This window comes from Gymnodraco acuticeps, unplaced genomic scaffold (genome assembly GCF_902827175.1).
Source record: "Gymnodraco acuticeps unplaced genomic scaffold, fGymAcu1.1, whole genome shotgun sequence".
NCBI classification, from domain to species: domain Eukaryota; kingdom Metazoa; phylum Chordata; class Actinopteri; order Perciformes; family Bathydraconidae; genus Gymnodraco; species Gymnodraco acuticeps.
Window position 1 is genome coordinate 2,259,712 of NW_022990701.1, and position 13,579 is coordinate 2,273,290.

General features: G+C 42.5%; 1 protein-coding gene across 1 annotated transcript in view; it reads right to left on the reverse strand.

The window, feature by feature from the left end:
* The window catches only part of march1 (membrane-associated ring finger (C3HC4) 1), a 37,612-nt gene that overhangs the window by 16,921 nt on the left and 7,112 nt on the right, over positions 1 to 13,579 (reverse strand). The gene's annotated exons all lie outside the window — the stretch shown is intronic.

Here is a 13,579-nt window from a genome sequence, read left to right on the forward strand (position 1 = left end):
TCTCCGTGATGCAGCTGTTAGACATGATATCAGCTGGTCACGTGGTGATTCCCCTGGGTCTCCTTCATAGTGAAGAGACTCCAGAGGTGGTTTATTCGCCTGTGCATCGACCCCGTGCGTCAGAGGAGACGCATGGTGTACATTCCTCCTTCCATGGTTTTGGATTTGACCTACTGGAAAAATCTCCACGTCCTGTCAGTGGGGGTGCCCCTGAGCAGAGTGACGTCACACACCGCAGTGTTCACAGACGCATCTCTCGCAGGCTGAGGAACGTGCATGTCGCAGGCAGTGGGGGGACAGTGGCTGGTTCACATGTCTCTCCATATAAACGTGCTGGAATTACTCTCCGTATGGAAAGTGCTCCAGCACTTCGTCCCGTTGCTGTACAATCAACATATGTTGATTCAAACAGACAACAAAGCAGCGGCGGCCTACATAAATCGCCAGGGAGGTGTTCGATCAGCGCAGCTGCTAAACACACATCCTACACAGCCAAATGGACAGCATTCCGTGTGGTGTGCAGGGAAAAGCCTGGACCCCGTTGGGCCCCCTGCCTCGTGCTGTCGTTCCTCCAGCTGTTGCTGGACAGGAATTGGCTTATAGCACGGTAAAAACATATGCTGCTGCCATTTCATCTTGCCACGTAGGTTTGGGGTCAGCACGGTGTTTAGTCACCCGCTGACAAAACGTTTTCTACGGGGAGCACAGAGACTCAGACATGTGTCACGCGCTTTGGCGCCTCAATGGGTTTTTGGCTTAGTGTTACGCGCACTGAGTAAAGCTCCATTTGAAACTTTAGATCAGGTCCCCCTAAAGTTCTTGTCAGCCAAAGTAGCTCTGCTATTGGCTCTGACATCAGCTAAAAGGGTGAGTGATTGGTCTGCTCTCTCTGTGGCTCCGTCATGTCTCCAGATCCAAGGAGATGGCAGCTCAGCTGTTTTGCACCCTAACCTGGCTTTTATGCCAAAGGTGATCACAAGCTCTTTTAGAGGAGGAAGCCACATCTCATCTCCTCCGTCCCGTGCGCGCACTGTCATGCTATATTGCACGCACTGTCATGCTATATTGCACGCACGGCTGCTTTACGCAGCTCGTCTGTTTGTGCATTACAGAGAGCGCTCAATAGGGCAGCCTCTGTCGGCACAGCGCCTGTCACACGGGCTGTGTGAGGCTGTGTCACAGGCGTATTTCTCCTCTGGGTTGGATCCCCCGGAGAACATCAAAGCGCATGGCACCAGAGGAATTTCCTCCTCCACGGCGTTGCACGGAGGAATGACAGTGGAAGACATTTGGACTGCTGCATCTTGGTCTTCCCCCTGTTCTTTTATTCGTGTTTATTTTGAGGGATGTCTCCCATTCCTCTTTGACACACTCAGTACTGAGTGTCCTGTCAGAGTGAGTAATGTCGGGGACTCAACTGCGTGCCCTCTCTCCTGCCTGTCGGCACTTAGAGAGCTGCCCTTTTCCCCCTCTTTGATCGTTTTAACAAGTGGGACTTTGGTCTCTACTTTTTATAAACAACAGGTAGCCTATTTAGCCTACCTTCTTTCCCGTATGGAGAATATTCATTTTTTAAATGCTATATTCCCTGGGAATGTAATGCTCCATTTACGCATGGCGAAATGGACAGGGGTTATTAATTGAGTAGGTGTGTTTCTGTGCTTCTGGTAACGGACGGACCAGTGGGGCGTGGACTACATCCTGCTTCGCCCTTAACCCAATAGCGATAGCCTTAGAGGGCGAAGCCTTATACGAAATAGAACTGGGGTTACGTACTGTAACCCAGCTTCTATGAGTATAGGCGCAGCCCTCTAAGGTTCGGGCCCCACTGACTCCGCGAATAGCTGAAGAAAAGCTGTTTGTGTGGGAGCAGATTGTAGGGACTACTTCCTATTTATACGGAAGTGAGTCCGTAGGTTGGGCCCACGTCATAGGTGGGCGTGGATTAAGTCTGTCAGTGCTGCACACGTGCAGTGGGATTACCCAAAAGCGATAGCCTTAGAGGGCTGCGCCTATACTCATAGAAGCTGGGTTACAGTACGTAACCCCAGTTTTCTATCTGCTCAGTTATCTGTCTGAGTGTTTTCAGCGGTGTGTGTGACATGTAAATGAGCTGTGCGGTAGCCCTGGCGTCATTGGCTGTCCATTTCCTGGTCCGCCTCCTGGGCTTTGTGATTGGAGCATGCCGGGCCCGACGCGCTCCAATCGCAGCTGCAGATGACTACAAAGCCTGAGGACAACTACCACTCTGGAGGCTCTGTGATGTGGGACAGACGCCTCTAGCCTCTTGTGTACTTTATTCGTTTGGTTGACGTTTAGTGCTTTTGTGTCCTGTGTTAAAGTTGTACTGTTTAGCAGCGTGTTGAACTAGTGTTTCTGTGTTTAGTTAGGTACTGTGGTACGATTGTGTAAATAGGATCCAGGGACGCTTAGCGGTTAGCGCCCGTCGATTAGCAGCAGCTGTGTTTTTGTGCAGCCTTTTCAGTTACTTGTACCACGTTTAACGTGAGGTTTTGTTTCCCTTTTTGGGTAATACTCATTACTAATGATGGCGAGATGAAGCCTTATGAAGCTTTCCAGCCAATTAGTTCGCAAAAGGGTTCATCTCATGAGGCTTCATCATGGGCTTCATTTGAACACAAAGCCCCTGTTGGTCAAAGTGTGTAAAACAGGCAGATTGGACATCTCAACAGTGTGCTCTCTCATACCGAGTTCCCATTGAGTAAAGCCTTAGAATAACTCTAAACAACGAATATTAAATCATAATTTCATGTTAACAATATTGTTTGTATTCCAGTTGAATGATTGTGATTGAAAAGCCTAAGGAGGCTGGTAAACATTGCAAAGAGGGATTTGTATTCCTTAATAATATTCATAAACTTAACCATGTTGTAGCCTGAGAAAGGCTAAACCATATCAAAGAATACATGTATTAAAGGTCCCATGTCATGGCCATTTCCACTGATCATAATTCCATTGTTGAGGTCTACTAGAATAGATTTATACTGTGCAATTTTCCAAACTCACATTGGTTTCGCATACAGCATTTCTGTAAAGTATGTGTATTCAGCAGTATTCACTGTCTCCACTAAACGGCTCATTGCAGCTCTTGCCCCCCCCCCCCCTCCCTGTGAGCCCAGTGTGCTCCGATTGGTCGGGACCAGTCGGGACGTTGTGAATCGCGCTGAGCTCCGTGGAGGTGTGATTTCCTTGTTTAGCGATACACAGCGAAACACAGCCAAACTCATCCTGAGCACACACAAAGTCACAGCCGAAGTAAAAACAATAAGTGTGGCTTGATATTGAGTAAGAAAAAGTTTGATAAACGCTGTAAGAATGGGTCTGCAGAGAGAATGGGTCTGCAGAGAGAATTTCGCTGCGATCCCAACTGTCTGTTATCAGCCTGCAGCCAGGGAGGAGAGATCAGCAGAGCTGCCTGCACTGAGTGTGTGAGGAAGTCAGTGGATTGGTCAATTTGGACCAATCAGCGGGGGCTTAACGTAACGGCTCCGCAGACGTAACGTAACGGCTCCACGGATTGGTCCATTTCATTCCGGGGACGACATGACATCATGATGTACCCGGAAGAATCAAATGGACAGTGACGTATCTCCAACGAGGCGTTTTGGGGAGGTATTTTCTGTTTTAGAGTTTTACTCCCTACAGGGTGTACTTTGAGGGTTTTGACTCTGCACACCATTTACATGCATAAAAACTTTCATAACACACAAGGGGACGGGTAATAACCGGAAAAGCATGACATGTCACCTTTAACTACATTATCTCATTTAGCTGTAGCTTTTATAAACAACAAAAAATACGTATTGTTCAGTCGTTGAACCAGGGACCCTGCGGTTATGAGTCAACTGCTTTCCAGCTGAGCCACAGAACACACACTGAATCTCCCTGACAACACTGGACCATATTTATTCCTGTATTTATTCATGTTTTTATTCCTACATTTATTTATGCTTGTATCTATTTATACTTATGACATGTTCCGACCTCTATATAAGTGAGGGTCATCGTGTCACCGGGCCCGGGTACAGGAGGGGTAATATGGTTCTTATTATACATCCATGGGTAATATGAGCGCTGTGTCAACGGTTCAACCGATCTGAATCGCTTCGTGAAGCAGTCACGTGGTATCGACAGGCAGCGAGGCTTCGTTTGTCATCGATGACGTCACTGGCCCAAAACGATACAAGCCTCGATACATGCTTCACAAAAAGCTTCGGGGATTACTCGACACACGCTCCGAAGCCTCGGCGCAATACGTAACATCACTACTTATTACGCTGTATAATCTGTAAAACTCTCTTTTGGAGTTCTCTTTTTGTTGATTGTTAAACAATCCGTATTTGGCACTTTGTTTGTGCCAGGCTGTATGCCTTTATTATTATGTCACCACTATTTAATTATAATAAACCCTTGTAACTATTACCAATTCCAACTGGTGTGTGTTGTTCCTCTCTACCCCTAGAGAGGGGCGTAACACAGATTCACTCAAAAGAACACCCCTCTAATATATAACGTAACTTTTTAGGAATAAAAACATTCTGATTCTTTTGCAAGACCTAGACGTTATGATTTGCATGTACAACATTCTTTTACCAGCATCCCTTTTCTCACCACAGAAAAAGTGCAGAAATAAGTGACCCAGATTAGTACACCCACCTATGAGAGGCCGTCTAGCTCACAACTGATACTTGGTCTTACAAACAATATCAGAATCTCACACATACACCATTAAACTCTTTTAAACCTATAGATAAACACTTTTACACGCCTGTTTCCTTTCATACTCTCTTTCAAACACTTTTGTCTGGGCCATAAATCAAACTTACTTACATACCAAACTGTACTTTCTTAGAAACTCTATTATTCCCACTTAGACAACATCATACTACAATATAATACTCTAGTAGTGTATGCAAGATAGAAAACTTTGTGTGTGAAAAAGAATGATAGTGTATGTGAGAGAGGAATTGTAGTATGTATGAGGGTATAGTAGTGTGTGTGTGTGTGTGTGTGTGTGTGTGTGTGTGTGTGTGTGTGTGTGTGTGTGTGTGTGTGTGTGTGTGTGTGAGAGAATAATATTGTATGTGAAAGACAATGCTTGTGTTTTTGAGAGCTTATTACAGTTTATGTGAGAGGACATGGTACTGTTTGTGAGAGTATACTTTAAAAGGAAGTCAGGTTGATCCAACAGGAATCCAGTTTAAATATTCATTCCTTGACTGGTTTACAGCCTTGAAAACAAAGCCTGAAGCTGCTCAGAGCATTGCTAGCTCAATTTGAGCTGCAATAAGAACTTTTGTTAACACTTTATATTAAGGTACACAAATTCACCATCAACTAGTTGTTAATTAACATGCATATTAGCAGTATATGGCTCTTTATTAGTCATTATATAACACTTATTAATGCCTTATTCTACATGACCGTATTCTACAAGTAATAGTTGATAGTTTTTCTAATAGTAATAGTTGATAGTTTTTCCTCAATAACCCTCTAATTGGTGCTTATTTATTGCAAGTAAGGAAGTAGTTTGGTCTTAATATGCTCAATATGGGCCTAATAAGCAGGGGTGCACATAACTTTTTTGCCCTGGTTCTCAAAGGAGCACCTGGAGATGTTGCTTGGTGCTCATCCTTAAAATGAAATAAACCGTAATTTTTGAGGGGGTCTTGACTTTATTTGCCAGACACACGGCACTGAACACACAGAGGTGAACACAGAACACACATGCAGAGGTGAACACAGAACACACATGCAGAGGTGAACACAGGACAACATTAGCACGACCAGTAATCCTACAAGCTGTCATCACTACCCTCCTGACTGTTCTCCTCACTGTCTTCCTCTCTGTCAGACATGGTAGCTGATGATGTAGGCCTACTTCTTTCTCTCTGGTTGAGTCTGCGATTAGCTGCTTGCATCCACAAGTCAACAGCTGGTTTTGGGTCGAAAGTCTCTGTTGTCATCTTAGACAAGTGGATGTAATCAAATAAGTATGTGAACATAACCAATAACCTACCATAGCCAATAAGAAATGAATGTAACTTATTTTATTTGTGTTGTTCATTCATATCTTATTTTACCTTAACATTTTTTTATGCATTTTTTTTTTATCTTTACAGTTTTAAAGGATATTTTTTGGTTACTGTCCTATACAGTGGCGGTTCTAGAACATTTTACATGGGGGGGGCAAGAGGTCATGCCAGGGTGGCATGGGAGGGCGGACAGTACGTGGTATTTTATACTGTATATAACCTATTTATTGTTAATTCATGCCCTAACACAAGTGTTCTTAATGCACAAGAGAAACAAGGTGTTCAGACAAACAATCGGGTGCCCTTTGAGTCCCCCAAGCTTACCTCAACCATTTTAAATGAAAGGAAACTACAAAATGTATTTTGTAAAGCAATGAATTAATGGAACAGGTTTTTGTGCATTACAATGTGTTTTAAAAAATTGGTTTTCTTAGTATTAGACAGACATATTTGCATGTCCTCACTAAGCATTATTACATATTAATTTAATATTAAACAAATCAAAATGGCCAATTATCCCAAAATGTTGCTGCTAATATAATCATATGCTTGTCAACTTTAACTGATCAAAAATAAATTCTGAAAAAATACTTGAATTATCTATGAAATTGCAATATTGTCCCTCAGTTTGTTTCAACCCTGTCACGCCATACCATTTACCCTCCTATTAAAATAATGGATCAGTCCATGTGTGATCTGCATTGAGGGAATTACATCACAAAAGTGTCCGTTTCTTCTCTTACCTATATTTCAGTTTTTGTATTTTCAGATTAAGATTGACAAACTCAACATTTCAACTTATAATTAAGTACACAAATGACATCACCCATCTCTTCAGAGAGCTACAGGTGACCTGTGCAGCAACACATTTCAATCAATATTTGTCAATACTAAGAGCTGCTAGATTGTGCTGCTGTAATGGAATATGTAAGGAGAATAAGAACATACCATGTGGTCCAGCTGGAGTTTCATCTGCCTCCTGATCCCTGCCTCTGTCCCTCTTTCTGACACTTCATCGTTATTCCTCACATACATTTCTTCTTCTTCACTAATGTCTTCATCTCCTCCTCCTGCTCTGACCCTCCTGGTCTCTTCATCTCCTCCTCTTCCTCCTGCTCTGACCCTCCTGGTCTCTTCAGTGAACTCTCTTTTCCTTTTCCTCTTTCTGTTCGTCCTGATCACTTCTCATATGTCTTTTTGTTGTTGTTGTTGAATCACTCCTATACTCTGGCCTGCAAGAGTCTACTTGTGAAAAGCACTGGTACAAATGCTTGTATAACTTTACACGTTAGGGCCATGTAGCCTAGCTAATATGTAGCATATCATATAACATCAGAAAGCATTGATCAAGCGCACACAGGCAGCTGTGTTTGGATCCAGTTTTTACAGTAAAGGATGTATCCTGGTTTCATTGATCTGGCCTCATGGCTGTGATGTGTAGTTTACGTGGATGTAATAGTAGGCTACCGCGTAGTTTAGCAAAGTGATCGATCTCCCAGCTAACGCTGTCTGCGTAGTATTTTGTAACGTAACGCCCCAAACAGCGCCCGTCTGTTAAACGCTATCGATTCAAACGGCAGCGTTTTATTAATATTTAGTTTCAAGCTCTCGTCCTTAGTAAAAACAAAACTAGTGGAAAGGGAAATGCTCCCAGGGGAAGCTGATCCATAGGTGCTGGGACAGCTCGCTCCCTCTCTGCAGCGGTGTGAGCCGCGGTCTGTGTGAATGCCGCTCCGCAGTTTAATGCAGGGCCGTATCTGCGTTTTTAACGGGCCTAAAATTATATTTAAAATGATTCACTTTTAACTAATGTAATGCTTGTTTTGTTGCTTGAGAAGCTTGTGGAAATAGTGTAGGTTTGTTTTAGTACAGTTTTAGGGAAAGAAAAGTTAGGGGGGCAGCTGGGGGGGCAAGGCTCTACAGTGGGGGGGGGCAGCTGCCCCCCCTTGCCCCCCCGTAGATCCGCCCCTGGTCCTATAGTATGCATTGGAATGATTTCAAACCTGTTTATCCCAATAATTATAAAGGAGTGCCTTGGAAATATGTGTTTACATAAATTGTGACCAAACTGTTTGAACTTAGACTAAAGTGAACTATCTAAACACTCAAGAGTCCTTTACCTCACTGAGCTGTAGTATCAGTCTCTCGGTCTGACTGGAGAGGACTCTCCCTCCACATCATTGTAGAAACATCTTCTTCTTATATCCGTTAGAGCAGCTAGCACCAGATTCTAATAACAACAGCGCCGGTACCGGGCGGTGCGCACTTCTCTCTCTCTCTCCTTCGCTCACTCACATTTTGGCTGTGAGCTGCGGGCGCCAGATAAACCAACATCACCCATTTTCATCACTTACAGCGCCCATCGTACAGGGCAAATGAAACGTGTAACCGGGGTGAAAAGGGTGTTACATTTACTTAATTATGAATGTTGTTACATCAAGGCCGAAAATTAGGATGAGCACCAACGGTCAAAAATGTTTTTTTCCCTCCCAGAACTGCCAGCGCAGCGCCTCCACAGATCTGGCGCCCTAGGCGAACATCTATAACACCAGTGCTACGTGGTTCATATGCAACTCGCAAATATCTCTCTCTCTTTTCTCTTCTCTCTCTTCTCCCTCTCTCTCAATTTTGGTACGCAAATGCGCCTTTTTTCAAATGACCCGGTGCTCTTTTTTTGGCGGAGGTGCGCATGCGCACCTGCGCACCAGTTATGTGCAGCCCTGCTAATAAGGCAGTAGTACCACAATAATAGTAATTCTCCCATGATAACACTTAACAAATATGATCTCTTCTTATGGAACAAGACATGAAACTATAAGTGTTAATTAAGTCTAAATAACTCAAAATTAGGTATTTCTATCTAAGAATATGTTCCCTATTTTAAAGTGAAGTCTTGTTCATAACCAATAAGCTAGTAGTTTGACTCTAATTGACCTGAACAGGTTCCCTACTCAGGGTTCTTACACCTTTTCCAAAGTCAAATTCAAGAACTTTTCAAGCATTTTCAAGGTGCATTTCCCAGCTTTTCAAGCATCTTACAGCTGTTGTAAATTACATATTTATATACACATACTCAAATGATTATTTCCCTACCTCACATTAAATCAGACGTTCTTTATGCGATAAACAACCAAATGTGTGTTTCGTGATAGCATTCTACACGAGGATGAAAAATTAAAGAAAAGAAAACTAAGTTTAATATTTCAAAATGAGTGACCCATCTGTATGTCCCATATAACCTGTCTGAGCCAATATAAAACAATCAGCCAAATAACTTTTCAATACATTATTGATTACTATTTTTGAGGTACTTTTAGGTTGGCAGTCAAGTCAAGTCAGAGGTACATGGTGTACTTTTCCTCCACTACATGTATTTAATACCTTTAGTTACTTCACAGATGTGGATGAATGATGTGAAATCTAATCAAGTGTTAAATCAGACTTTAGTTCCACCTGGAGTAAATCCACAAGCTACCCTGCAGTATACAAAGTCATTCAAACTAGCTGCACCTTCACCAGCTTTGAGAACACTTTCATGATCAATCATTATAAAACACATCATATATATTATTCTGAAATGGACCAATCTGCACAATGACTACTTTTACTGTCGCTACTTTCACTATATTTTGATGAGAATACTTTTCTACTTTTACTTGAGGAACATTTTGAATGCAGGACTTTTACTGTAACAGAGTATTCCTACACTCTGGTACTTCTACTTTTACTCAAGTACAAGATCTGAGTACTTCAACTTTTACTCAAGTACAAGACCTGAGTACTTCAACTTTTACTCAAGCACAATATCTGAGTACTTATAATTTCACTACAAGATCTGAGTACATGTACTTTTACTCAAGTACAATATCTGAGTACTTATTCCACCTCTAGTAGTGTATTAGCCTGAATTGTAGCCACAAAATCACGCAGAGCTGCATAAAAATAGACTCACAATGGTAACAAGTGGAAAATAATATGTACAAATGTGTACAATGATTTGTAGGTAATTTTGACTACTCAAGACACCTGACTTAGACATCTGCAAAGGAAGACTGTGTTAATTCTACAATTACATGGGATTAAAGCAACATGTAGTTTTACTTGTATAATACTTCAATTTTATATAAAAGACAGTTTGTTTTCATGTTTTCAAATAAACAAAGTATTGGCTTTCAGAATATTAAACTTGTTTCGGCAAATGTAGATGATAAATACAACTTTGAAGCTTCGGCATAATTACAAGCAGAGAACGGACTAATGTAACGTCACAGCAAGCAACAGTCGGTGTTTCTTGTGAGTGTTTCCCCGGTACACAAACGCAAAAATACACAAACACACAGACCACACAGCTTCCCCCAGACCAGTAATACAAACGAAAATGTGTCTTCGTGTCAATGTGACTGATTTCGATAGAGCAAGTCACATTTGGTTTAGGCACGAAACATAATACCAGTAGAAATACATTGCTTTCAAAATCGCTCTGTGTCGAATCAATAGATTATATTTCGTGACTATAACACGAAATACCGTGAGTGCTTCATCCTCTGAACACCACAGGATGGCGACTGTAACGCACATAACATAGGTACGCTCCTCTGAAATGATTGTCCCCTGCAATTATTATTATTATCCCTCAATCGAGTTCGCTATTCAGCTCGCTAACGTTAGCTTCAACAAACGTAACATGCAACGTTAGCCTAATCTAAAATGCTCAACTACGGCGTACCTTTCATGGCTCGTCAGCGCAGACTCTCCCGTCGTTATGTTGCATAACTTTGCAGGAGGCTACTCGTGGGCTTGACCCTCGTCTTAGCCATGGCTTGTATTTGTCTTCTGCTAGCCAACGCTCGTTGAAACCTCCTGGCACACAGTCATCTATCACGCTCATCAGAATGCCCAGCTCACACATAACACAAACACTTGCAGGTCGCGCGCATAGCGCGGAAAGGTGCAGCGGAGCTGTTTTATGTAGAAGCGAAGCAATTATTTTTCTTTTAATCTAAAAAGCGAACTATTCAGTCAGATAGCAATTTATTGTAAAAGTAAAGCATTTACATTTTCAAGCACTTTATCTCAATTTCAAGCACCATTCCCATAATTCAAGCACTTTCCCAACCTTGAAAACACCACGTCAAATTTCAAGCAAGGGCGGGTGGTGGAACTCACCTCTAGGGGGGTCCGGGGAAGATTTTTTTTTTTAATGTTGAAGTTAAATGCATCAATCTGCTGCACTTTGAGAGCAACATGAGGGACTAAATCTATGGACACCCATGTGAAACAGAACTGTAAACAGATTTACTTTTTCTTTATGCATATTTTACAAATCACTCCCCTTTTAAACTGTATTTTTGTGTTACTGTCCTATAGTATGAGTTGGAATTATTTCATACCTGTTATTCCCTTGTTTTTTACAACTATAATGATCATATAAAGGTGTGCCTTGGAAATACTTATTTACATAAATGTTTACCAAACCGTTTGAGAGCCACTACTAGACTAAAGTGAACTATCTAAACACTCAGAGAGTCCTTTACCTCACTGAGCTGTAGTTATCAGCCTCTCAGTCTGACAGGAGAGGACTCTCCCTTCACCTCTTTAATAACAGCGCCTTATATCCGGGTGCTAGTGGAGCACGCTCGTGAACTGTTCGCCGGAGCCTCGCAGCGTGGAAATGATTTTACAACTAATGACACAGCTACACAAAAAACGCAGCATGTGTAGGCCTACGGCTCATGTGTACAGCTCTGAGAATCTGCCTTGGTACAAAGTAGCAGTGAAAACATGGTAGGGAATTTCATTGATTTGGGCATTCTCATCCAGCTGGGAAGAGACCAAGGGGTAGACCTAGGACCAGGTGGAGGGATTATATCTCTTCGCTGGCCTGGGAGCGCCTTGGGATCCCCCAGTCAGAGCTGGTTGATGTCGCCAGGGAAAGGAAAGTTTGGAGCTCTCTGCTGGAACTGCTACCCCCGCGACCCGACCACGGATAAGCGGGAGAAGATGGATGGATGAATGGGCATTCTCACAATAAGCAAGTGGAATGGATTTGATAATGAAGCACTGACACAGCGCTCTACAACGAGTGGCGAGTGGATAGACCGATTCACGGACTTTCCGCATAGTAAAAGTGGGGGGGGTCTAAAATAATCATTTTAAAAGGTGGGGGGGACTTGTCCCATCCTCATATAATGTCTGCGACGCCCATGGGTTCAGACACATGTACCAAAACATGTCAAGTTTCTCCAAGGCTGAGAACACATGCAGCCTGTATACTTCTTAATAAAAACAGATTTTTAACAGAGTTTATCTATTTGTGATCATACTGTGTGACCTGCTTGTATGCACTTACACAATAGGTGTACTGTTATCTCTATGTGTTGTACTGTCTCAGTGTGAACATAGATTAAACAGCAAGCCAAACTCTTTTGAGAGCAAGGGAATGAGCAGCCATGCTCCTTTATTGAATTATTTGCAGTCCACTGACATTAAATCGGAGTGAAACTATAAAAAAGAAGATACAAGGCACTTAATGATCTCATACGTGCAAGTGTAACATACACAGATTTACACTAAGTGTCAGAGGCGCGGGAAGGTATTTTGAGTGGGGGTTCTGAGGTGCTGGACTCCAGTGAACACTATTACGGGGCACTATAGAGCACGCACAAAAGCGCGAGCACCAGGGACTATACAGTCAAGGCCGGATTAACCATATGGGCAACCTGGGCCCAAGTGCCCAGGGGCCCTTGAGCAAAGAGAGCCCTCAGCGACAAGATGGAAAAAAAAAAAAAAAAAATTCTTTTTTTCTTCTTATTATTTTTTTTTCTTTTTCGGGCACAACCTCACTCATCATACATTGTTTTAAATGACACTCACTCTTCGCTATAAATAACACAGCTTAATTAATTAATAATTAATTAAATTGTCTAAACCGTCTCTGTACTGTAGGTCTCACTATGTATGCGCTCAACTTTATTACTACGCGGTGGCGGTGTAAAGCCGAATCACAGCCCCACCCTCACTCATGTCACATTTTGTCACGTGAGCAGAAAAAATGTATGGTGCCGGTAGCCAAACGCCCAGCAGGGCTGCGAAAAGAAAGAAAAAGAAGAGAGAGTGGTGGCTGCATTAAAAAATGTGCCAACAATAAATAGCTTTTTAAAAAAAGCAAAAAGTGACGAAATAGGCCAGCAACAACCACAAGGAACAGTGGCGGCGGTTACGGAGGATGTTGTTGCTAGCGAGTATTTGATGACGAGACAGTGGAGCATGAGGTGGTACTGACTGGCTGTAAACAATTCCAGGTTGAGACATTCAATGTAATTATTGACAGGTTGCTCTCAGGACTTAGCAAACGCCTGGATGATATAAATAAATGATCACTTTGGAGTCCTATTTGACATGTGCTGTGATGACACTGATCTCCGCAGACGGGCCAATATTCTCTCCTCATCATATCCTACTGACTTGGATAAGTCATTAGGAGATGAGCTGATCCAGTTTAGGGCTTTAGTCAGCACAGAGCC